The 24,080-nt window shown below is 52.0% G+C and overlaps 1 protein-coding gene across 2 annotated transcripts in view; it reads left to right on the top strand.

Annotated features, from left to right (window-relative positions):
• Positions 1-24,080, top strand: part of HPCAL1 (hippocalcin like 1) — a 117,648-nt gene that overhangs the window by 70,823 nt on the left and 22,745 nt on the right. For both annotated transcript variants that reach the window (XM_027556093.1, XM_027556094.1), the window contains exon 2: positions 16,441-16,527. The gene's annotated coding sequence lies outside the window, so the exon portion shown is untranslated. The remainder of the gene's footprint in view (positions 1-16,440; positions 16,528-24,080) is intronic.

Below are 24,080 nucleotides of genomic sequence, written 5' to 3'. Positions count from 1 at the left end.
CCCGGCTTTTTGATGGGCTAGGCTCTCGGAGGACAGCTGTGGGCCCAGCTGTTCAAGCTGGGCACAGCTGGGCCTCTGGGGACAGGAGCAGAATATTGGTGGTTAGATGGCCTCACCGTCAGTCAGATGACCGACCCCCAGAGGCCTTGAGTGACGGGATGGTGCTTGCCGACCGAGTCTGCCCACCGCTTTACATGATGTAGTATGCATATAGATTGGCCAAGGATATAAAACCGGAGCGCTGTCAAATTCCAGAAGCTCTGGTAGGTTGGAAGGAGGAGGGGAATGTAAGATGAATTTAACCGGGTAAAAGGTAAGCTTTGCAATTCAGTTGAGCACAGATTCATTCATTCATGAATGTTCAGGTTTGAGGAAAAAAATGGAAAGATGTGGGAGGCTTCTGTGCACACGCAATCCTGGCTCCTCCTGGTTGGTCCCCTCAGGCAGCACAGCAGCCCCCGAGCTGGCATCCGCAGCAGGCCTGGCTGGGGCTCTTCTGGGCAGAGCTCCCCAGGGACCAGGGGGCCCTCTTGTAAGGGAAGGTGGGCTCCCTGCACCGGGCCCACCTGCAGGTCCAGACAGGAATTGTCATCGCTGCACAAATGCCTCATCCCTGAAGAGGTGTCGGCCGAGCCAGCTGTGCACCTGTGGGTTGCATTGTCTTTTAACTACAGTAAATTGACAATTTTCAGAAGTCTAGCTCTCAGACAGCAAGTGCATGAGGCTGGAGTGGTCTGGGGACACAAGGCTTCTGTGCCCTGGGGATGGCGAGGGGGTGGTGGGCAGGCTGCCAGAGGTTGGCCAGACTTCTCAGGGGGCCAGAGAGTTTGCAGCGATGCTGCTGTGGGCCGGGCGGGCATGGGTGTGTATTTGCTGTTTGTGTCTTTAAGACGACTGGCTTTCTCCCCCCGGGCCAGCCCTGCTGGACACAAGCCTGTGGGCCCCCGGCAAAGGCCTCCCTGCCATGCTCCTCTTAGGCTGCCTTTCACTTGGGAGCTGCAGGTGCTGACCTCAGCTGCCTGCTGACCTGTGATGTGTCAGTTGCTCCTGCCTGGGTGAGGGAGTGTCTTAGAAGTCCTTGGAAAAGCTGCTCCCTAGTCCCCATCCCCCTGCATTTCCTCTGTCCCTGGCTGGCTCTTATTCATCCTTCAGTCTCCATTTAGATGTCACCTCCTCCAAGAAGCCTTCCTGGATCTTTAGATAGGACTGAAAGTCTCATCACGGTCCCCTCGAATCCTGCACTCACTATCCTCCTGGCACGTGTCACTTGCCTCATACTCTGATGCACCTGAGTGAACTCCTTGAAAGCAAGAATCATACTTGTTCCCTGTTGCATCGTGACACTTGGGACAGTGCCTGGCACATAGCAGGTGTTTGGTTAAATGTGTTTTGAATGAATGAAAGGATGCACAGATGAGACTTCCATTTCATCTCCGAGGCCACCCTTTCCCACGGGAAGGGTCAGGTGTGGGAACCACTGGTGTTTTGGTTGGCCTGGGTCACCGGGACTGAGGCAGCCCTCATGGGGCTTCCTGAATCCTTGCCCACTGCCCCCGAGTGGGGTGAATGTAAAGCGTGGATGTGGTCTCCACGGCAGGCCAGCGGCAGAGATTGCCCATCCTCCTAGTCCACCCTGCCCACAGCAGGCCTGGGACCCAAGTGCTTCTTGTAGCCCCTCCAGGTCTCAGAGGAGCCTGGGGAGGGGGGCTTCCTTATGTGAGACCCTACAGCAGTGGGGGCTTCCCTGGTGGCTCGGACGGTAAAGCATCTGTTTGCCATGCAGGAGACCTGAGTTCGATCCCTGGGTTGGGAAGATCCCCTGGAGAAGAAAATGGCAGCCCACTCCAGTATTCTTGCTTAGAAAATCCTGTGGACGGAGGAGCCTGGTGGGCTACAGTCCATGGGGTCGCAAAGAGTCGCACACGACTGAGCGACTTCACTTTCTTTCATAGCAGCGGGGGCAGGGTGGCTCTGTGCCCTGCAGGACCGTCCACCCGGCATTTGGGGGTGACAGCGTGGTTCCATGAGCTCTGCACTCTTCTGGTCGCTGGATGCTGAAACCAGTGGAGAAGTGGACCCCAGGGACAAGCTGCAGGGGACTGCGTTTACATCAGGGTCTTGTCCTGGTGGACAGCTTGCACTGCATGACGGCTTGTTGTGGGGTGACCTGTGCTGTGGGGTGTTTAGGAGCATCCTTGCCTTTTACCCCTCAGGCGCCAGTAGATGACCCCCCTCGACCCCCAGTTATAATGACCAGGAATGTCTCCAGACACAAACACATACACACACACTCACACACCATCTTTCCTGGTAGTTCTGGATTTGCAAGCTTACTCTACGGCCAGAATTAGTGTCCTGCTTGAAAAAGTGAAAGTGAAAGGCGTTCCGTTGTGTCCAACTCTTTGCGACCCCATGGACTATACAGTCCGTGGAATTCTTGGCCTCACTCTTTTTTTTTTCTAATATAAATTTATTTATTTTAATTGGAGGCTAATTACTTTACAATATTGTATTGGTTTTGCAGTTGTAGGCAGATGGCTGAGCCACTGCTGACCTCTGCCTTTGGAGTAGAGTGTGGGGAAGGACTAGGTTAGAATGTCATTTCTCCAGCCCGGTCAGATAAGCCCTATCTCCCCCACAAGGAGAGAGGCGAGCAGTGTCATTTTTTTTTAAAGATATGTATTTATTTGACTGCACCGGGTCTTCGGCATGCGGGACCTAGTTCCCTGACCAGGAATCGAACCCAGGCCCCCTGCTTTGGGAATGCGGCATCTTAATCACCAGACCACCAGGGAAGGCCCAGAGGTGTCATTCTTGCAGAAGACCCCGGGTGTAAGGACAGGGACAGAGGGACAGACCCGACCGGCTCACATCACATGGGACCAGTCTACAAGAGGCAGCTTTCAGCTGGCCTAGTGACGGGGGCCTCAGTGGCCCCTCTCACGCGGTCACTGCTTCACCCCCACACTTCTGTGGGACCCCGTCCCCTCCCCAACCCCTCCTCCGTGCTAAGACACCAAGCAGCGGTCCCAACAGAGTGTGTTTAGACTGAGCCGGGGGGAGTGGGAAGCTTCCCTGAGGAAGGGACCGTGGGGACCGAGGAAGTAGCGGTGCAGGGTCTGGCCTTGGCAGTCAGAATCTTCAGACTTCTCAGCTGTGAACTGAGCCAAGGCTGGGATCAAAGCTACAAACACGGGGACGAGAGGCGGGCAAAGCCCCAGCTGCGAGTGGCTTCCGCCTAGCACCCGTGAGTGACAGTCGCTCTGCAAATGTTCTTTCTTATCGTCCTTCCAGGAGCCCCCCACCTTGAGCACTTGGGGCCCCCAGAGGCCACGGACCTGACCCCGGCTGCTCGGGTCTTTGAGGCCGCCGAGCTGCTGTGGTCGATCAGAGGAGGGCACTCAGGGACTCCAGCACTTCCTCAGCTCCAAGGTGTCAGAAATGCAGTGCCCCAGGCTGAACCCCAGAGGGTGTCTGGGGGCAGGGCCTAGGCATCTGCATTTGAGTGAGCAGGCCAGCTCCAGGCTTGTGTCCTGATGGGTGGGAGGTGGGCCCTGGAGGGGAGGTCTTGGGAGACTGTAGGTGGAAGGCATCTCTTTGCCACCGAGTCCTCTGGTGTGGATGCTCTGCCAGGAGCCCCGGGCCTCCCGGGCCGGGCCAGCGGGGCTGTGATCTCCCCACAAGACACTGGGCTGGTTTCAGTCATGGACGTGGAACAGAGAGCCATGTGGGCAGCTCCCAGCAAGAGCCGTCTACACGGGGGTGGTGGCGGGACTCTGCGTCGCCTGGCTGAGCCGTGTCGCTAATAGGATTCGCAGAGCCTTTCGGCTGCCGCAGCAACCCAAAAGCTGCTCGTTTGTGGAGGAATGAATAATTTATTTGTGTTTTCAGATGACTTATCCCTTCATCACGGATACGGCGGCTCAGCTGCGTGCGCTCTGTTGGCTGCAGAATAAGAAGCTTCGCGGGAGGACTTGCCTTAATCCTCCACGGCCGCCCATTTGCAGGCTGCTTTGCAGGCTGCGTTTCAGGGACGCCCAGATCCTCTCTGGTGCATTCCTTTCTTTGTGGGGCAGTTATACTTTTCCTCCTGGCCACCTGCTTCAGGAAGCACAGCCCGGGTACCAGCTGGCCTGGTGGTGGTTTCAGGGTGGACCGGCAACTAAGGTGTTAATACCAACGATGCAGTCGAGTTCTGTCTGGGGGAGGGGGTGGTTTCCAGTTTCTGTGTGTGACCAGCTGAAAGCTACACACCATTGCAATCACCCTTAAAAATCCCCAATTTTCTCGCATGCCAGTACCCACGTTACCCCTCCCCACCCCCCCACTGACCTTCCTGACTCCAGCTTCAGTTCTGCTACTCTCTCTGCCCAGGCTGCCACAACCATCTTCCTCCTAGTCCCTTGCCCAAGAGCCCTCTGCGGCTCCCTATCGCCACAAGCCACCTGGCCCCAGCGTTCAAGGTCCTCCGTGGTCTGGCTGTGTCATTCGCTGTAGCCTCATCTAGAATCTCCACTCCCTCTGAGCCGCCTGCTTGCTGATTCAGTCATTAGACACCGACTGAAAGTCGGCGTGCCTCCAGGCCCCGTGCATGGGAGATGTGGGAGCAGAATGCGGCCCTCCCAGAGCTCAGTCTAGAAGGGCCAGGAGCCCAAGCAGGCGGCTTCCAGGCAGCTTCATGGGCCCCCAGGGGCCCCCGGAAGGAGGAGAGGCCGCATGGGAAAGTCTCTGAATTTTTCCATGTCCTCAGCCTGCTGCACTTGGTGGGATTGAGGCTCCGAGGGCACCTGGACGGGGGCCTGATTATCCGGTCCCTCAAATGGAAAGTGCTGGGGCCTTGGGACCACCAGGGTTTCAGAGAGGTGAGGGGTGAGTATCTGGAGCCTGGCCTGAGGAGACTGCTCTGCAGGGAGCCTGGCCGGGAGCCCCTCAGCCGACCCTTCCTGCCTCTACGAAGACCCCACCCCAGGGCCCACCCTCTGCCCTGCTTTGCACATCTTGCTTAACTACGCTTAAATAATTAGTGCCACTCTCCTTGCTCCTTTATTGCTCCCGGAGGGCAGGGTTTAGTCTCTGGCAGGTCCTGTGGCCTGCAGGGCTGGTCGGCTCCACTGGCATAGCACTGACTGTCTGGCTGTGTGACCTTGGGAAAGTGGCTTAACCTCTCTGAGCCTATCTGTTGGTGGCCGATGATCCTGAGACGGGGGCAGAGTGTGAGTGCACCCAGTGACCCTGAGGTGGAGCCTTAAACGCTAGGAGTTTAAGGAGCTTCCATGTGAATTTGTTACCTCCTGTGGTTCCTGCAGCCCCCCTGGGAATTCACGGGATGGGAGCAGCCCCGAAGGATGGGCCACTTGCCCAGGGCCACATGGTGACATGTCAGAGTCCAAATCCGACACTCTTGGGACCATTTCCATGAGAAGAGGGTGCTGGTCCCCAGCCTCCACTTCGGATGCTCTAGTACTTGCTGTCCAGGGGTGGCAGGTGCCTTAAGGGCTCCCCGACCCCCCGCCCCGGCTAAGACTGACCACGACGGTGGGCCTGTCTGTGGGCAGAACGTGCCCCACATAGAAATGGCTGCACAGGCTTTGGATTCCTCCCCGCTCCCCGCCTCCCTGGACCAGCCGGTGTTTCCCCCATTGCCACCTCATTGTTCTCTGTTGGCAAAGCTTTGCTTTTTCTTCCTCCCTCCGGAACAGGAGGCGCCTCAGACGCCGCCGGGAAGAACTCCAGGCAGAGATTTTATGGCCCCCGGTCCCTTTGGCATCAGGAGCTGGTCGGGGGGAGTGGATCCATGGCCTGAGCTCCGGAGGTTCCAAGAATTCATTAGTGGGCAATGAGCCATTTTATTTTCATTCCTGCCCACGGAGAATCAGGAGTGAACAAGCTTGGATTTTATGTCGGAAGGAAAAGCATTGCCTTTAGAAGTGACCTGCCACCTCTACCCCCGCCCCTACCACTGGGGGGTCCCAGGGAGCTCCCCCCTTTTTGCTTCCCTCAGTTCCAGGGACTCTTACCATCCTTTCCCCAGTACCCAGTATTTTTGTAGCACTCTCTGGTTGTCAGAGTTCTACAACAATTGTGCTTAAAATAAAAAAGTGAACTCCTTGCCCTGTCCTCTGAGCCCCTGCTCCGCGCCCCCCCACCGCTGCTCCCCACTTCTGCCTGTTGGCCATGCTTCGGCCACACTCACTTTCTTGCTGCTCCTTGATGATGCCGAGCATGCTGTACCCCAGGGCCTTTGCATTTGCTGCCCCTTCTGCCGAGAGCCCTCATCATAAGGCTATCCCTTCCTCTTCACATGTGTCCCTGACTCTGAGCATCCAAGCAAGAGTTACCGCCCCAACCCCAACCCACCGTGGCGTGCTCAGTTGCTCAGTCGTGTCCAACTCTTTGTGACCCTATGAACTGTAGCTTGTCGGGCTCCTTTGTCCCTGGGATGTCCCAGGTAGCAATACTGGAGTGGGTTGCCATTTCCTTCTCCAGGAGATCTTCCACATCCCGGGATTGAACCTGCGTCTCCTGCACTGGCTGGCGGATTCTTGACCACTGAGCTGCCCGGCAGTCTTCATCGGATCACTTCGTTTTATTCTTTTCCTAGCAGTTGGTGATCTGCTTACTCTCTCCGTTGCTGTCTTGTTACTGGAAAGGAAGCCTTTTGGAGCTTCATCTGTGTTGTGTGTTGTGGAGGTTTTTTCCAGTTGTTCTGTGGTCCCCCAGGTGCCAGCACACTACAGGCTGTCCCCCGTCGATGGCAGGTGGACGTGAGGACGGTTTTTGGGCTTTTTTAGGCTGTGCAGCTGTGAACCTTCTTGCTTGTGTCACTGGTGAACCTGCGTCCATCTTTCTGTCAGGAGTAAATCAAGGAGCTGAATTTCTGGGCCATGCAGTTTGTGTAGTCATCATTAGTAAATATGTCATTTTTTCACAATGGTTGGAGATCGTAGGTTCCTTCTGTTTTGTGACCCCAGCTCGGGTACCCTGGGGATGGGAGGGGACACAGGAGCTACAATAAGATATCATGAGCGCTCCCTGGAAGCCGGGAATGCGGCCGGCGCCCAGGGCCCCAGATGACCACAGGGCTGGTGAAGGTGCTGGCTCTGGCCCCGCAGGGCTCAGGGTTTAGCTCACTGCCGCCTTGGGCCCTCTCCAGCTCTGCCCTCTTTTGTGAAGCGTTCTGGCTGTGTGGTCTGACCTGCGAGTCTTGGCTTCCGTGGTATGTCTATGGCTTTCCCATCCCCGGGGACATCTGCAGGATACACAGCCCCTTCAACTCAGTTTTGTTTTTTTTAATATTCATTGTTTGGCTGTATCGGGCCCTAATCGTGGCACGTGGATCTCTGTTGCATCATGTACGTCTCTCTAGCTGTGGCACTCAGGCTTGCTTGCCCTGCGGCATGAAGGATCTTGGTTCCTTGACCAGAGATTGAACCCCTGTCATTTGTATTGCAAGCTGGATTCTTAGCCCCTGACCAGCAGGGAAATCCCTCTAACTCAGTTACTGAATTGAGCAGTGGAGGAAAATGCCTTTGTGTTGTGAAAGTATTTGGCGAGCTACCGCCCCGATTACCTGGGGACCGTGGTGGAATTAGTCATCCTAAAACCACAGTCACCTCAGAAATAGTCATAATCCAAAACCCATCCGTCTCTGACTCCAGACCCATTGTATTTTTCTCCCTCAGGGACTTTGCTTCCTAATTAAGTTGGATTTCAGGATATATTAAAATAATTTGTCATCTCTTGAGCACACATTTGCCCCTGGTGCAAGCGGGCAGATCAGAGTCAGCCCAGGAGGCCTGGGTCTGGGCAAGAGGAGATGTTGAGCCCTGGCAGGAGGAAGCTCGTGTAACTGCCTTTCAAGGATTGGCCAGCAAGGATGCTGGGCACTGAGCCCTCCGGGCCTGGGCCCTAGAGGAGGAACTAGCCCCAGAAATGGCCCTAGAACCCTGGTTTGTTAGCTGGTGGTTTGCAGTCAGCACCCTGGGGTGGCGGATAGGGCGGTTTCAGGGACTGAACTCCTTCATCCCGGACCCAGCGTGTATCCAGAGGGACTCCCCCTCCCCAGCCGCCCCCCAGTGCACCAGATCACCTCCTGGAATGCAAGCAATCCCTTGGAGCTTGGTTTGACTGCCCATCCCCGACATCCAGCACATGACATCTGAGGGTACCTGGTTGGGCTGTGGGTTCCTCGAAAGTCGGGCCGGTGTCCCCTGCACCTAACGCACTCAGCAGGCACTCAGCAAGTGTGGGGGGTGCAAGCTGGGGGCAGGGTGGGGAGCGAGGCTCCAAGGCAGTTTTGCAGCTCAGCTGAGGTCTGAGGCTGCCAGTTCTCACGGTTGGCCACCGTGATGAGCTCTGAGAGCTGTGAGCCCCGGCTGTAGAGCTGGGAGGCCCTGTGCTTTGCCCCCCCACGTTCCTGTGAACCTGCTCTTTGCCCTTCTGTCTTCTGGGGTACAGAAGTACAAGAACGCTGGCCTAGACTCCGGTTTGTTTGTTTTTTAATAACTTTATTAAGATACAATCCATGTACCGCACAACTCAGCCATATAAAGTATACAAGGCAATGGGTTTTAGCACATCACCAAATACACGTGCAACTGCCATTGCAGTCAATTTCAGAACGTTCCATCGCCCCCAAAAGAATGTTCGCAACCCTGAAAGAATGTTCCGTCACCCAAAAAGAATGTTCCATCACCCCAAAAGAATGTTCCGTCATCCCAAAAGGAGACCCCATACTCTTTATTTTTGTTGATTTAATTCATTCATCTCATATTTTTCTTTTACCAAACATCAGATAATATGAACAAAGTTATATTGCTCACTATAATTAAATTCTTTTTTTGCTTTATATAAGTTATACACATACTAAAGTGGGTAAAATTCACTAAAGTAAATTAGAAATATTCCAGAACTTTGACCTGTACTTCTCTACTTTGGGACAAAAGAAAGCTTGTCAAGTTTCCCTGGGATCAGGGTCAGGCAGCAAACGGAATGACTATATGCTGCTTTTAAGTTAACATTTCCCATTTTTTAAAGACTAATTTTAGGTTAGAGTTAAAATAATTTTTATCTCAAGTTTGGTGAAAGAACAGAAGCTGGCCATACAAATCCTGTTCATAACCATATGGGCCATTTAAAAAATAAGAAATAATAAAAATAAAACTATACCTATAATCAAGAAAATTCTACTCATCCTGCTAAGAAAAAACAGCTACCAATAACTTATTTTAGAATACTTTAAATACAGATGGAATTTATAATAACTAGATTTCATTATTTCATTGATTCTTAATGCTTCTCTTTTAATTTTAAAGTAACAGATTACTTCAAAATAAAGCCACACTGCTTAGTATTTTATAATTTCATTCTTTTATAAATTTAAGACTCCCCAAAAAGTCCAGATCCAGGATTACAAAACAAGCAACCTTCAAAATGTATTTTGTTTGGTAGGCGGAATGGTTCTTAATCTTTGGAAGTATAACACCTTCAGGCGGTACTTACTTGCTTGAGATGACCACAACAGTTCCCCACACTGTCACCTTCTAAGCTTGAGATGTGATACTGATGCCCTGTTTTTAATATTATAAAACACAGTTGTTGTTGTTTAGTTGCTCAGTCATGTCCGCCGACTCTTTGAGACCCCGTGGACTGTAGTCCACCAGGCTGCTCTGTCTCTGGGATTCTCTAGGCAAAAATACTGGAGTGGGTTGTCATTTCCTCCTCCACCCCAAACCCTTTCAGTTCAGTTCAGTCGCTCAGTCGTGTCCGACTCGTTGCAACCCCATGAACCACAGCACATCAGGCCTCCCTGTCCATCACCAACTCCCGGAGTTTACCCAAACTCATGTCCATTAAGTTGGTGATGCCATCTAACCATCTCATCCTCTGTCGTCCCCTTCTCCTCCTGCTTTCAATCTTTCCAAGCAACAGGGTCTTTTCCAATGAGTCAGCTCTTCACATGAGGTGGCCAAAGTTTTGGAGTTTCAGCTTCAGTATCAGTCCTTCCAATGAACACCCAGGACTGATCTCCTTTAGGATGGACTGGTTGGATCTCCTTGCAGTCCAAGGAACTCTCAAGAGTCTTCTCCAACACCACAGTTCAAAAGCATCAATACTTCTGTGCTTAGCTTTCTTTATAGTACAACTCTCACATCCATACATGACTACTGGAAAAGCCATAGCCTTAACTAGACAGACCTTTGTTAACAAAGTAATGTCTTTGCTTTTTAATATGCTGTCTAGGTTGGTCATAACTTTCCTTTCAAGGAGTAAGCATCTTTTAATTTCGTGGCTGCAATCACCATCTGCAGTGATTTTGGAGCCCCCAAAAATAAAGTCAGCTAGTGTTTCCACTGTTTCCCCATCTATTTGCCATGAAGTGATGGAACCAGATGCCATGATCTTAGCTTTGTGAATGTTGAGCTTTAAGCCAACTTTTCCACTCTCCTCTTTCACTTTCAAGAGGCTCTTTAGTTCTTCTTCACTTTCTGCCATAAGGGTGGTGTCATCTGCATATCTGAGGTTATCGATATTTCTCCCGGCAATTTTGATTCCAGCTTGTGCTTCCTCCAGCCCAACATTTCTCATGAGGTACTCTGCATATAAGTTAAATAAGCAGGGTGACAATATACAGCCTTGACCTACTCCTTTTCCTATTTGGAACCAGACTGTTGTTCCATGTCCACTTCTAACGGTTGCTTCCTGACCTGCATACAGGTTTCTCAAGAGGCAGGTCAGGTGGTCTGGGATTCCCATCTCTTTCAGTATTTTCCACAGTTTACTGTGATCCACATAGTCAAAGGCTTTGGCATAGTCAATAAAGCAGAAATAGATGTTTTTCTGGAACTCTCTTGCTTTTTTGATGATCCAGCAAATGTTGGCAATTTGATCTCTGGTTCCTCTGCCTTTTCTAAAACCAGCTTGAACATCTGGAAGTTCACGGTTCACGTATTGCTGAAGCCTGGCTTGGAGAATTTTGAGCATTACTTTACTAGCATGAGAGATGAGTGCAATTGTGCAGTAGTTTGAGTATTCTTTGGCATTGCCTTTCTTTAGAATTAGAATGAAAACTGACCTTTTCCAGTCCTGAGGCCACTGCTGAGTTTCCAAATTTGCTGACATATTGAGTGCAGCACTTTCACAGCATCATCTTTGAGGATTTAAAATAGCTCAATTGGAGTTCCATCACCTCTACTAGCTTTGTTCGTAGTGATACATAAAGCCCACTTGACTTCACATTCCAGGATGTCTGGCTCTAGGTGAGTGATCACACCATTATGATTATCCGGGTCGTGAAGATCTTTTTTGTATATATAGGTTATACACATACTAAAGTGGGTACAATTTTGGCTACCACCTTTAGCTACCACATCTCATTCCGCTATCCACCTTTCCCCAGCCCTAAGAAATGGTTAATCTACTTTCTGTCTCTATAGATTTCCTATTCTGGACATTTTCTATAACAGAATCATACAACATTTGTCCTTTTGTGCTGGTTTCACTTAGCATAATGTTTTCAAGTTTCATCCATATTGTAGCACATGTCAGAACTTCTTTTTATGGCTAAATGATATTACACTGTATGAAAATACCACATTTTGTTTATCCATTCATATAGTAATGAACGTTTGAGTTGTTTAATAATGCTGCTATGAACAAGTTTTTTTATGGATGTTTGTTTTCATTTCTCTTGGGTTTCTTCCTCAGAGTGGAGTTTCTGGGTTATATGATAACCGTATGTTCACTCATTTGAGAAACTGCTAGATTGTTTTCCAAAGTGGCTGCACCATTTACATCACCAACAGCAGTGGGATCCAATTTCTCCAAATCCTCACCAACACTTGCATTGATCTGACGTTTTCTTTTCCAAAAATTTTAGTGGGTGTGAAATGATATCTCATTGTGCTTTTGATTTGCGTTTCTCTAATAACTCATGATGTTGAGCATCTTTTCTTTCATTAGAAAAAAATTTATTTAATTTTGGCTGTGTTGGGTCTTTGTTGCTGCAGACGCTTGTCCCTAGTTCGAGCGAGCGGGGGCTCCTCTCTAGTCGTGGTGCTCAGGCTTCTCGCTGTGGTGGCTTCTCTTGTTATGAGGTCCAGGCTTAGGGCTTGTGGGCTTCAGCAGATGCAGCTCTTGGGCTCTAGAGCACAGGCTCAGTAGTTGTGAGGCGCAGGCTTTGTTGCACCACAGCATGTGGAGTCTTCCTGGATCAGGAATCAAACTCACGTCTCCTACATTGCAAGGCGGATTCTCAATCACTGGACCTCCAGAGAAGCCCCTGGAGTAAGTTTTTAAATTGAGAGCTGTGAGTTCTACTCTTTTATTTTTCCAGAACTGTTTCAGCTGTTCTGCGTCCTTTGAAGTTCCATATGAATTTTAGAATCAGCCAAATACAAAGCAGTAAGCTGGCATTCTGAAGGGGAACCTGGAGGTTAGTGTGGGGAGTATTGTCATCTTAACAGTGTGAAGTCTTCTGATCTATGAACATGGGATATTTTCCCACTTATTTAGATCTTCTTTCATTTTTTTCAACAATGTTTTGTAGTGTTCAGAATACATTTTGCATTTTTTTGTTAAATTTATTTTATAAATTTTTAAATAATTTTTGATGCTATTGCTTACAGAATTGTTTTCATAATGAAATGTGTTAATTTCATTTTTGGATTTTTAATTGCCTGTATATAGAAATACACTTAATTTTTGTATGTTGATCATGTATCCAGCAACCTTGCTTAAATTATGTCATTAGTTCTATTACATTTTTTTTTTTTAGTGGATTCCTTAGGATTTCCTATATAAAAGATCATGTCATCTGCAAATAGAGATAGTTTTACTTCTTTTCTAATTCAGATGCCTTGTATTTTTTTCTTGCCTAGTTGCCCTGGTTAGAACCTCTAGTATAATGTTGAAGTGACAGGAGTGGGCATCCTTGTCTCATTCCTCATCTAAGGGTAAAAGCATCTGGTATTTTTACCATTAAGTGTGATGTTGGCTATGAGTGTTTCACAAATATCCTCTGTCAGACTGAGGAAGTTTCCTTCTGTTCTTAGTTTGAGTGTTTTTATCATGGAAGGATGTTGGATTTTGTCAAGTGCTTTTTCTGCCTCTGTTGAGGTTAGCATGTGATTTTTGCTTTTTATTTTACTGTATGATGTACTCCATTAATTGTTTTCAGATGGTAAACTATCCTTGCATTCCTGAGATAAATCCCATTTGGTATGATGTATAATTCTTTTTATTCTTTATGTTACTGGATTTGCTATGCTGGTTTTTTGTTTGTTTGTTTGTTTGTTTGAGGACTTGTTTGTTTTTCTTTTCATCCTTGTCCATTAGGGACATTGGTCTGTAGCTTTCTTCTCTTGTGGAGACTTTGTCTGGTTTTGCGATCAAGGTAGTACTAGCCTCATAGAACCAGTTGGGAAGTGTTCCTGCCTCTTCTGTTTTTTGGAAGAGTTTGTGAAGAATTGTTATTAATTCTTTAAATGTTTATAGAACTCAGCAGTGAAACCATCTGGGCCTGGTGGGGACTTTTGTTCATGAGTAATTTTTTGATTACTAATTCAGTCTCTTGCCTTGTTATAGGTGTGTCAGACATACTTCTTCTTGAGTCAGTTTCAGTGGTCTGTGTCTTTCAAGTTGGCTTCGATTCTTACAAGAGTGTTTTCAAGGCTTCTCTGTGCTCTTTTAGTCATTGTTGACATTTATTGCATCTTCCTATGAGCAAGTATTTTGTATGTGTGTGCATTTGCTCACGGAATCTTTTAAGAGGTTGATGAACTAGGTAGGATTATCATCATCTCCATTTTACATCCTGGAAGACTGAGGCAGAGAGAAGGTAGATAATGGGTCACACAACTAGGAAATAGGAGAGCTAGGATTTGAGCCCAAGCAGCCCAGCCACGGAGCCCTCTCTGCTCTCCCAGGGCCTTGCTCTGTGCTAGGAGCTGGGAGTACCACAATGAGTCAAAGCTGGTCACGGCCTGAGTCACCCCCAACCAGAGACCCCAGACCTAGGAGAGGGAGGTGCCTTGGGCATAAAGTGAACAAAAGGCTGGGAGGTCAGGATGGGCCCCAGAAGAAAGGGACCCAGGTGAAGCGGGCCTTGAAGGAGGGTCCAATGCAGGGGGGGTGTGTGGGTGAGTCAGGGAGTGTGCTCCCTTCCCAGGGCTTTTGTCTTCTACCTCTCCTCTCTCCCAAGTGCTCGGAGAAAGGAAAGGGCGTCACAGCCCTTGGATGCTGATGCCCCGCCTGGCAGGAGTTTGGAGCACTAGGTTCCGGCCCAGGAGGTCTGTTTGAATCACCCAAGCATCCACAGTTTGTTCTCCTAGAGAGGAAGTGGCATGACCATTTGTAAGACAATTGAGAGACAGAAATCAGGAGCAACCAAACATAACTCAACATAATTATTTCTGCATAATGACTTCTGCCTCTTGATTCCGTCTCCAGCGATGACTGTCATCTGTATCTGTCACAGGAAAGCTGGTGGCCGGGGAGCCCCTGTGGCTTAGCCGATAGAGCCAGGAGGAAATTTGCAATTTGAGTTAATGGAGTGTTCCCAAGCAGACTGGGAGCCAGAGCCTTCTGGAAGGATGGTTCCTCCTGCTGGGAAACCTGGGATCAGAGCTGGCCCAGCCTCCCCAAGGGATCCGGCCCGTCCACCGTGTCACAGCTGGGGACACTGAGGATGGCGGGGGTCATAGGGCCCACCCCAGTCACAGGGCCTCCCAGCACAGAGGAGCACCTCTGCTGTCCCCACTCCACAGAGCTCTTCCTGGGAGAGCTGGGGCATGCCTGGAGAGACAGGACAGTGTCCACCTGGACTGGGAATGCTGTCACCGTCCCCGAGCAGATCCTTGAGCTTGATGTTCATGCAGGTCTGTCCCCCAGAGGCTAGAAATGGTGGGGCCTTTGTGCAGATGACCTGCAGCTGGGGGAGGCCCCCCTGTGACATTAATGGTACAGAGTGGCTGGAGGGTGCCACCCCCCACCACCACCACCTGCAGGAGGACCACAGGCCCGGGGCACACACGATCCAACGCTGGAAAAGCAAAAGCCCCCTAACCTGAGAGGGTGCTTGCCTGTGGCATTCCCACGCCTCCTATAAGCTCCTGTAATTGACGAGGGCATCTGGAAAGAGCAGAGGTGGGTTTGGGGGTGTACATTTTGGGCATCCCACTTGGCTGCATGTGACCTTGACACACGTCCCCAAATCTGTTTGCTCCTCTGTAAACTGTGGGGTTAGAATGGACCCTCCCCGCCAGGGCTGACAGGAGGTCAAGATGATAAAATGACCACCAGACACATTGCTTCTAGCACATTCTGCCACTGATTCCAACTTACTGGTTTTCACCCGGGTGACCTTGTGGAGGACCCCGGATCCTGTCCAGGCTTTAATTTCCCTGAGTGTCCAAGCAGGGCTCCAGAGTCATGAGATGACTTAGCTGAGACCGTTGACGTGAGCTCACCTTTAGAAAAATAGGGGACGAGGTGAGCAGAGGGGGATTTTAGGGCAGGGAAGCTGCCTCGTATAATATTAATATTATAACATAGATGGTGAAGGACAGGGGAGCCTGGCGTGCTGCTGTCCATGGCATCGCAAAGAGTCGGATGTGACTGAGCAACCAAACAACAGGACGTTACACGTTTGTTCAAACCCACAGAACATACAACACCAAGGACAAGCTCCTGTGAGCTCTGGCCTGGGGGCGAGGACGTGTATCTGTGTAGGTCCACTAGTTGTAACATAGGTACCCAGTCTGCAGGGGGAGGACGGTGAACATGAGGAGGGCTGTGTCTGGGGACAAGGGGTAGGTGGGACCGCTGTACTTTCTGCTCTGCTTTGCTGCGAATGAAAAAACTGCTCTAAAAAATAAAGTCTATTAAGAGTGTTACATGTAGGTACATACTGGTGTATATGTGTATACATAAAGTACGTCAGTGACCTCCAGTGAGCGTATCTGGTGGGGAGATGCGTGGTGTTTGCATCTCCAGGTCTTGAATCCTAGCAGTGAGTGTCAGTGATGTAGCGGGCATATGAAGCCCTGCATTGCTGAAGAGGGTAGAATTCTGACTGAGCACAAGTGCACTGTGATTTCACTCATGTCCATGGGATGCATTTGGGGACACTCATTTCTCAAACAGGGATTATTTATTGAGCGCCTGCTGCATGCAAGCTCTGAGCCAGGCACTGGCTGCCCAGAAATGAAGGCACAGACTCTCTGCCCTTGTGGAGCTCACAGTCAGTTCAGGAGAGATGCAGCCCTCATTCTGCAGGGGCAAGGAGAGCCCTGCCAGCCCCCACGGAGGAAGAGAACCTTGTATTACGGAAGGATCATGGGGAAATGTGTGTAAATTGTACGGAAGTGACTGGTGAGGAAGTCAGTGGGCTCTGGGTCTGGGTGGCCCCGCCACATGTGACCGATCTGTCCTCTCTTCCAGGGCATGGTCTAGCAGCCTGGGCCAGGACGTGGAAGCGGCCTCCAAGGTTCTGACCCCTGCTTTCTCTCCACCTCCTCTCGGCCTTGGGTAAGTGCTCTGGTGTGGGGGGGGCGGGGGGGGGGCGGCAGGTGAGATGGGGTGAGGACGGGCCTCTGAGGGGCCTCTCCTCTCTGTGGGGTCCTGTCCACGTGCCAGCGTGTGGGGACTTGACCCAGTCAGCGGAAAGAATGGGGAAGGCTTTAGGGGGACAGTCTGCCCAGCGCCCCCATGATGGCGCAGTCTCGCCCCCACATCCCGTGGGTGGGGCCTTCCTGCCTCTCTTGCTTGGACACCAGGGTGTGGACTTCCTGAGGGAGGGGCGTTTCTGCTGCTGCCCTGCCTTTCCTTCTCTCACCTTCCCCGCTCACCCAGTGAAAGCACTCGCCAGTGTGGGCCAAGAGACCCAGGGGACAGACTTCAGAGTGGGTCTCTGGGCTTTTCTCTCCAAAGAAAACAGACACAGCTCCATGTGGAAGCAGACACGGCCACTTTCATTGGTCTGATCTTTCACCAGCCCTGTCGGAGCTGGGAATGTGGAGGGGGCAGGAGCTGGCTCTGGCTACCTGGATATCACTTGTGTACAGAGGCCCAGCTGGAGGCTGGTGGGTGGGCACAGGGGCACAAGGGGCAGTGCCTGGCCAGGTTGGGTCCTCCTGAGGCTAGTAGCTGGGTGTCAGGAGCTGGAGCAGGTGGAGGGGTCCAAAGAGGGCAGAGGAGGTGGTCCCTGGTGTCTCCTTCCATCCCGAGGCCCCCTGGGTGTTTCATTTCTTACCCAGCAAAGACTCAGTAACCCTTAGCCCCCAACCCCCGAGAGATCAGAAACTCTGGGAGGCAGATGGCACCTCTGACAATGAATGTCCTTGGTCGGGATGTCCTGGACCAAGTGATGGGAAGTGGGAGGACCCCCTCTCTCTGCCCCTCTCCCTTTGGTGATGGACAGGAGGGCCTGTCCCCCAAGTCTTCCATCTCCGTCTACCTGCTGCAGGCACCTGAGTGCTAAAGCTGCAGGTCCCAGCCTCCTGCCAGCAATCACTCATTCATCCCCTCAACAAAGTGTGTACTGATCATTCACACTAGAGCGTCCAGGCTCTGGGCCTCCAGTGGAGAACTGACTTGAATAAAACCTGGCCCCAGGGACTCCATATTCTAGTTCAGGGAAGAGAGAGAGAATTCAGTAAAATATAGAGAAAAAAATAAAGTAAGAAAGGGGATAAGAATGTGTGTTGGGGTGACAGTTTTGGACAGAGGAGTTAGAGAAGGCCTCACTGAGAAGTGCCCTGAGCCTAGATGCAGTGGAGGTGAGGGAGCAGTTTGGTTTCAGAGGAAGAGCCAGTGCAAAGGGCCTGTGGCAGTAGCACGTCTGAGGGATTCGGGGGCAGCAAAGAGATCCATGTCACGGGAGGAGATGCACAAGTTCGGGGAGAGGGGATGGGCCAGACAGCTGCTGGGGGTGTAGTTCATGCGTGAGGAGTGGGACACTCACAACACGAGCCCAACAAGGAGCAGCATCTCAGTGCAGTCGAAACCACCCTGCATGGGGAGCCCCTCGCTCACTTCACACGTAACTGTTCCTCACAGAGACTTAAGCACTGCTCTAAAGATGCTGGATGAACAGGGGCATGGAGACAGGGCTTCTGCAGGACAAGAGGCCAGGAGAGCAAGGCTGCAGGCTGACTCTGAATGCGGTCCACCTGGCTGTCCCGATGTGGCCTCAGAGTGGAAACTGTGGTGGCTTCGAGGCAGGGCACCCGGAAAGGGAAATCCTTCCTAGGTTGTACGTTGAGGGTTATTTTTAGAGTGACCAGCAATGACTTTGCAATATCACTTCCTGTGGGTGTCCCCTCCAACCCTCAACCACAGGAACGGGCCCTGCATGACAGGCCTCGTGGGCAGATGCGTGCTCACTTGCACGTACACACACGTGCACACATGGTGGTGCACACAGGTTGGCATTCTCATCCACTGCACAGTCAGTGGAGGGATGGGGACCATGTCCTGGCCCGCCTGCAGGATGGCGAGCCCCAGGTCAGAGACACGCTGTCTTCAACATCCCTGAGCTTCTGCTCCAGGTGGGGTTCTGCACGAGATGGCTGCACGCGTGCCGAGAGTGGGAGGCCTGGCCCCGGGCTCACACCTGCTCAGGAAGGAGAAGGGCAGGGGTCAAAGGAAGGGCACCTGCCGGTCTGTCTTTGCTCAGCTCCCAAGGGGTGAGACAGAGAGAGAGGTTCCATAATGCGCAGACGAAGGATAAAGTGATGTCCCCAGGGTCTCGCTGACTGCTGGCCCCTGAGCCAGGTCTGAGCCCACCTGGACTGTCCCCCTAGATCATCCGCCTCTCCTATCGGGCCCTCACTTATCTTTCTCCCTTCACATCCAGCCCAGGCCCAGGCCCATGGCCACGATTTCTGGGACAGCCTGCATTTCACATTTCCTGTCCTGTGGATCCCTCAAATTTCCTTGGGTTGGTCAGACGCCAGGGGCACGTTGGTCACTTAGCAACACCCATGTCACAGGGCGGCTATTCTGAGGACTTCAGAGGATCTCCAGGAAACTGGCTCCTTCACGGATGTCACAGAATATCGGGGTCAGAGGGGCTCTGATGGGCAATGTGGAGACCTTAAGGGGCCAGGAAGATGGGCTCTTGGGCACGCCGAACAGCATGCCAAGGCCGCAGATGCACTGAACTGCTAAGCCTGCAGAGGATCTGGGGCTGCCTGCCAGGGGCGCCCTTGCCCTCGTCGCCCTTTTTCGCCCTCTCTCCTTGCTTCCTTTCACCAGCTACGCGGCTGCCCTGTGCTTTAGATGTGCCGATTGGCTGTGGGATTATTGCTAGCCACGCCCTGAGAAACTGAAACTCAGTTCTCCGTCTTTGGGGAAAAGAATCGGGAAGGACCTGAGCTACAAGCCTGGAATGCCGCCTTCCTTCCCTCCCCTTTCTGTCCCCACCACACCAGCACCACGCTTGATTCAGAGTACAGACTAACTCAGGGTAAGGAAGGAAAGAAGGATTCACACCTTCCTTCCTTCCCAGCTAGAGTGGAAGCACTTTGGGGGCACCTTGTACATTTCTGTATCCCCAGCACCTCACCAGCACTTCACCAGGGCTTCCCAGCTGGTGCTAAGTGGTAAAGAACCCGCTTGCCAATGCAGGGGACATAGGGGACGAGAGTTCAATTCCTGGGTCGGGAAGATCCCCTGGAGGAGGGCATGGCATCCCACTCCAGTATTCTTGCCTGGACAGTCCCAGGGACAGAGGAACCTGGTGTCCAGAGGGTCACAAAGAGTCAGACACAACTCACAACCTATCACGCACGCACCTCTTCACCATGATCCCCACTCAGTAGGTGCTCTGTTAACATGTGTTGACTGACACTTTCTGTGCGAGTTTGTGCTTTGGCGCCAGCTCTCCCTGCAGAACCTTCGGCTTCTGGTGCTGTGATTTAAGAATAAAAACAGCAAAGGGCAGTGTTTAGGAGCTGTCTTCACTTGGATTATAAATGCACTCTGATGACAACTCAAGACTGTAGCCCTGGGGCCACCAAGAAGCAGCTGGCATGTCACCGTTGATGCGCCCAGCGTCTTGGCCAGGCTGATGCCACTTTTCGGGAGAATGACTTACTGTTTTTTATTTCTCTCCAAAGACATTAAACATGAATCAAATAGCAGATGAGATGATTCACTGGAAGTTTTCTTCCAAGTTTCAAAACACACACACACAAACAACGGGATTGATGTGCTGAACCGTACGTAAGTGAAGCCAGGCAGCATTAGGCTGGAGCCCTGCCTCCAGGGGCTCTGCTGTGGGCAGCACCTCGCAGAGGGGGACCTCGCCCTGAGGTCGAAGCCCTGTGTCAACCATCACAAAACCCCAGAAGGCCATGGGTGTCTCAAAAACCCCTCAAGTCTAATGTTCATCATGACATTGCTTCCGTTTCTACCCAAGATATCCTAGAATGTGACCAAACCTCATTCATCTGGGGCACAGGAATTCACAGTTTGGAAAGGGTTCATTTGGGGCCCATGGATTGAGAATTGAGTCATCGCTGAGGCGCGGAACCTGGCAGAAATGAGCCTTCTCCCACCTGTGGGGAGAAAAGCGAATGCACCTGCCAACCAGGATCCTGGGGAGAGTAACACACACAGTCGCCGGGTGGGTGCCATCCAGGCTCCCACTGGCAGTAGATTCCAGGACGTTTTTGAGGGTGGAACGTGCCTCGGGGGCCACGTTGTCCAAACTCATATTTTTCAGATGAGGAAAGTAAAGCTGTGAGGCACGTGACTTGCCCAAGATTGCCCAGGCATCCCGACCGCACCCTCGGGGGCAGGGTGGGGACAGCGATGCTATAGTAACATCTGATTCCTGTCTGCTCACTGACACCCTTCATCTCCCTCAGGGCTCTCCCACGTTCCCACCTTTACCATCTGCCCGAGAAAGAATGCAGAGGCAGTTTTTCAGGTATTTTTCGACTCAGACTGTACCAATTTGAAGGCCTTCCCTAGTGGCTTAGATGGTAAAGTGTCTGTCTACAATGCTGGAGACATGGGTTCGATCCCTGGGTCGGGAAGATCTCCTGGAGAAAGCAATGGCAACCCACTCCAGTACTCTTGCTTGGAAAATCCCATGGATGGAGGAGCCTGGTGGGCTGCAGTCCACAGGGTCGGACATGACTGAGTGACTTCACTTTTACTTACCAGTGTGAACTGCCCTTCGGGTCATTAGTCCAAATTCCGACTCCTCAGGGTTGATGGTATCTTTTCTTCTTTCCCCCGCTGCCTCTCCTCCCTGCACCCTGCATTTGTTGATCGATCCGTTCGTTCCTCATTCCCCTGCACTGCTCTGTATTGCCCCACACTGTCCTGTGCTGCTCGGTACTGATGTGTTGTTAGACTGCTCATCGCCCAGGAAGGTGCCTGGGGAGGTAACAGGCCCAGCTGTGGAGCAGGGATGGGGTGCTTGCTGGTGGTCTCCCCAGAAGCTTGGGCCAGAGTTGCTGAAGTCACAGTGCTGCCCAGGCTCCCTGCAGCCCCTGCCCAGATGAGGCCCCGCCCACCTCCCCAGCCACACCACACAGTTCCGCACACTCATGTCTCCCCGCACGCTGACGCCCTCTGCCATGTCGCCCCAGCCCTCCTCTACTGCAGGGACCCACCCGCAGCAGAGCTCGGCTCCCGCGTGGCTCACGAGTCACACCTTCGGGTCCTGGTGCGTAAAGTGTGTGCCAGCCTAGGACGCGTATGAAGTAGCTGTGGCGGGAATGAAGAAATGGAAAGCGTGGCCCACACTGGTTTCTCCGAGATAACTGAATTCCCAGGGTGAAATACTTGTTGTTGCATACACCGTTGTGTTGGAAAGGCCTTCTCTCCCGAGAGCACCACCCCCCGCCCCACCAGACCTGGTTTCTCTCCCACTGGAGCCAGAGAACCGACTGAGGCTTCCAGGCAGCGCGTGGTGGGGCCGCAGCAGTGTGGAGGAAAGGGCCATGCCGAGTGTGAGTGTGTGTCTGTGCGTGGTGTACGTGTGTGTGTCTGTGTGTGTATGGTGTGGGGGGGCTGTGTGTGAAATGTGTGTGGGGTGGGCAATACAGTGTGTGTGTCTGTGTGGTGTATGTGTATGGTGTGTGGGGGATGTCTGTGTGACGTGTGTGGTGTGTGCAGTATGGTGTGTGTGTATGTGTGTGGTGTTGGGGGGTGTTGTGGGGGGTGTGTGTGTAACATGTGTGCTGTGTCCAGTAGGAAATGTGTGTGTGTGTGGTGTATATGTATGGTGTCGAGTGGTATTATGTGAGGTTTGTGTGTGTCATGTGGGGTGTGTGTGTGACGTGTATTGTGTTTGCAGTAGGGTGTGTGTGTGTGGTGTCTATGTATGGTGTGGGCTGGTATAGTGTGGGAGGTGTGTGTGACGTGTGTGGTGTGTGCAGTAGGGTGTATGTGTGTGCGTGAGTGGTGTATGGGTATGGTGTAGGGTGGTATTATGTGGGGTGTGTGTGTGACATGTGGGAGGTGTGTGTGACGTGTGTGGCGTGTCCAGTAGGGTGTGTGTGTGTGTGCGTGAGTGGTGTATGGGTATAGTGTAGGGTGGTATTGTGTGTGGGGGTGTGTGTGACGTGTGTGGTGTGTGCAGTAGGGTATGTGTGTTTTGTGTATGGTGTAGGGTGGTATTGTGTGTGGGGGTGTGTGTGACGTGTGTGGTATGTGCAGTAGGGTGTGTGTGGGGGGCTGTGTGTGTGTGGTGGTATTGTGTGGGGGTGTGTGTGTGGTGTACATGTATGGTGTGGGCTGGTATAGTGTGGGAGGTGTGTGTGGTGTGTGCAGTAGGGTGTGTGTGTTTTGTGTATGATGTAGGGTGGTATTGTGTGGGGGGGGTGTGTATGACATGTGTGGTGTGTGCAGCAGGGTGTGTGTGTGCACAAGTGTGTCCCAGGCCCACCCTGTCCACACAGATCTGAGCGGCCAGCCCCCGGAAACACTGGGGTTGCTCTGGGCTGGTCTTCAGTTCCTGGGAAGCTCCCTGTCCTTCAGGAGCCTGTCCTGAGTGTCCACAGGATCCTCAAGCCCGTGGACCTGAACCAGCTAGAAGCCACAGGAGACACTGCAGTTGGACAGGCGCCTCTCTCCTGGGGATGGGCCTTTGTGGCGTCCGCTGTCATGCTGGGGGCTTCCCAGGTGGTGCTAGCAGTAGAGAACCCACGTGCTAATGCAGGAGACATGAGAGAAGCGAGTTCGATCCCTGGGTCAGGAAGGTCCCCTGGAGGAGGGCATGGCCACCCACTCCAGTATTCTGGCCTGGAGAATCCCATGGACAGAGGAGCCTGGGGAGCTACAGTCCCTGGGGTCACAGAGTCAGACATGACTGAAGTGACTTAGTGCATGTGCTCCATTGTGCTGATCCTGGGGGGCTTTGACTAGAGCCCAGTTTGCCCTGGCAGTGTGAGCCAAGGGTCTGCGCTGTTGCAGGGCTGGGTTCTCCTGTCTTCTTCCCTCATTTTCTTCTTGAAGAACAGGAGTTGGAATTTCACTGGCCCTGCCCCCCGCTGCATGTATTGAGCCCCTAGGATCCCAGCCCCTCTGCCCACCCTCGTGTGCACTGAGCATGCAAGGTAGAGGGTCTGCTGAAAAGTGTGGACCCGCCTCCGAGCCTGGCTCCATCTGATACTGTGATTAAGCTCATCAAGCACTTTGCACATTTCTTTTATCATAAAAGGTGCAATAGAATTTCCATATATTTGTCTGATGCTTCATATTTGTCAGAGCCCTTTCTTGGCCTTCAGTTCCCTTTATCCTCACCACCATGCTGTGAAATCAACAGGCTGGGACTGTTCTTCCCATTTACAGCCAAGGAAACTGAGGCCCAGAGATGCTAAGAGACAGCCAAGACTAGAAGACTAGAGAGAGGGTCCTGGGAAGAGACTCAGGCTGGACATTTATGGCCCAGTGAGGGGGGGGGGGTCCCTCCTGTACACAATCCCCATCCTGCCTCAGCTCCCCGAGACTGACAGTGGTCCCATTTAACAGAGGAGCAAACAGAGGCTTTGTCTCGAGCCTTGAGACAGGGGACTGCCTGATTCCAGGACCCAGTCCAGCGCGTTCCCTGAGAGCTGCCA

This window comes from Bos indicus x Bos taurus, chromosome 11 (assembly GCF_003369695.1).
Source record: "Bos indicus x Bos taurus breed Angus x Brahman F1 hybrid chromosome 11, Bos_hybrid_MaternalHap_v2.0, whole genome shotgun sequence".
Taxonomy (NCBI): domain Eukaryota; kingdom Metazoa; phylum Chordata; class Mammalia; order Artiodactyla; family Bovidae; genus Bos; species Bos indicus x Bos taurus.
Note: the sequence above shows the minus strand (reverse complement) of the source record. Positions and strands in the feature narration are given on the sequence as shown.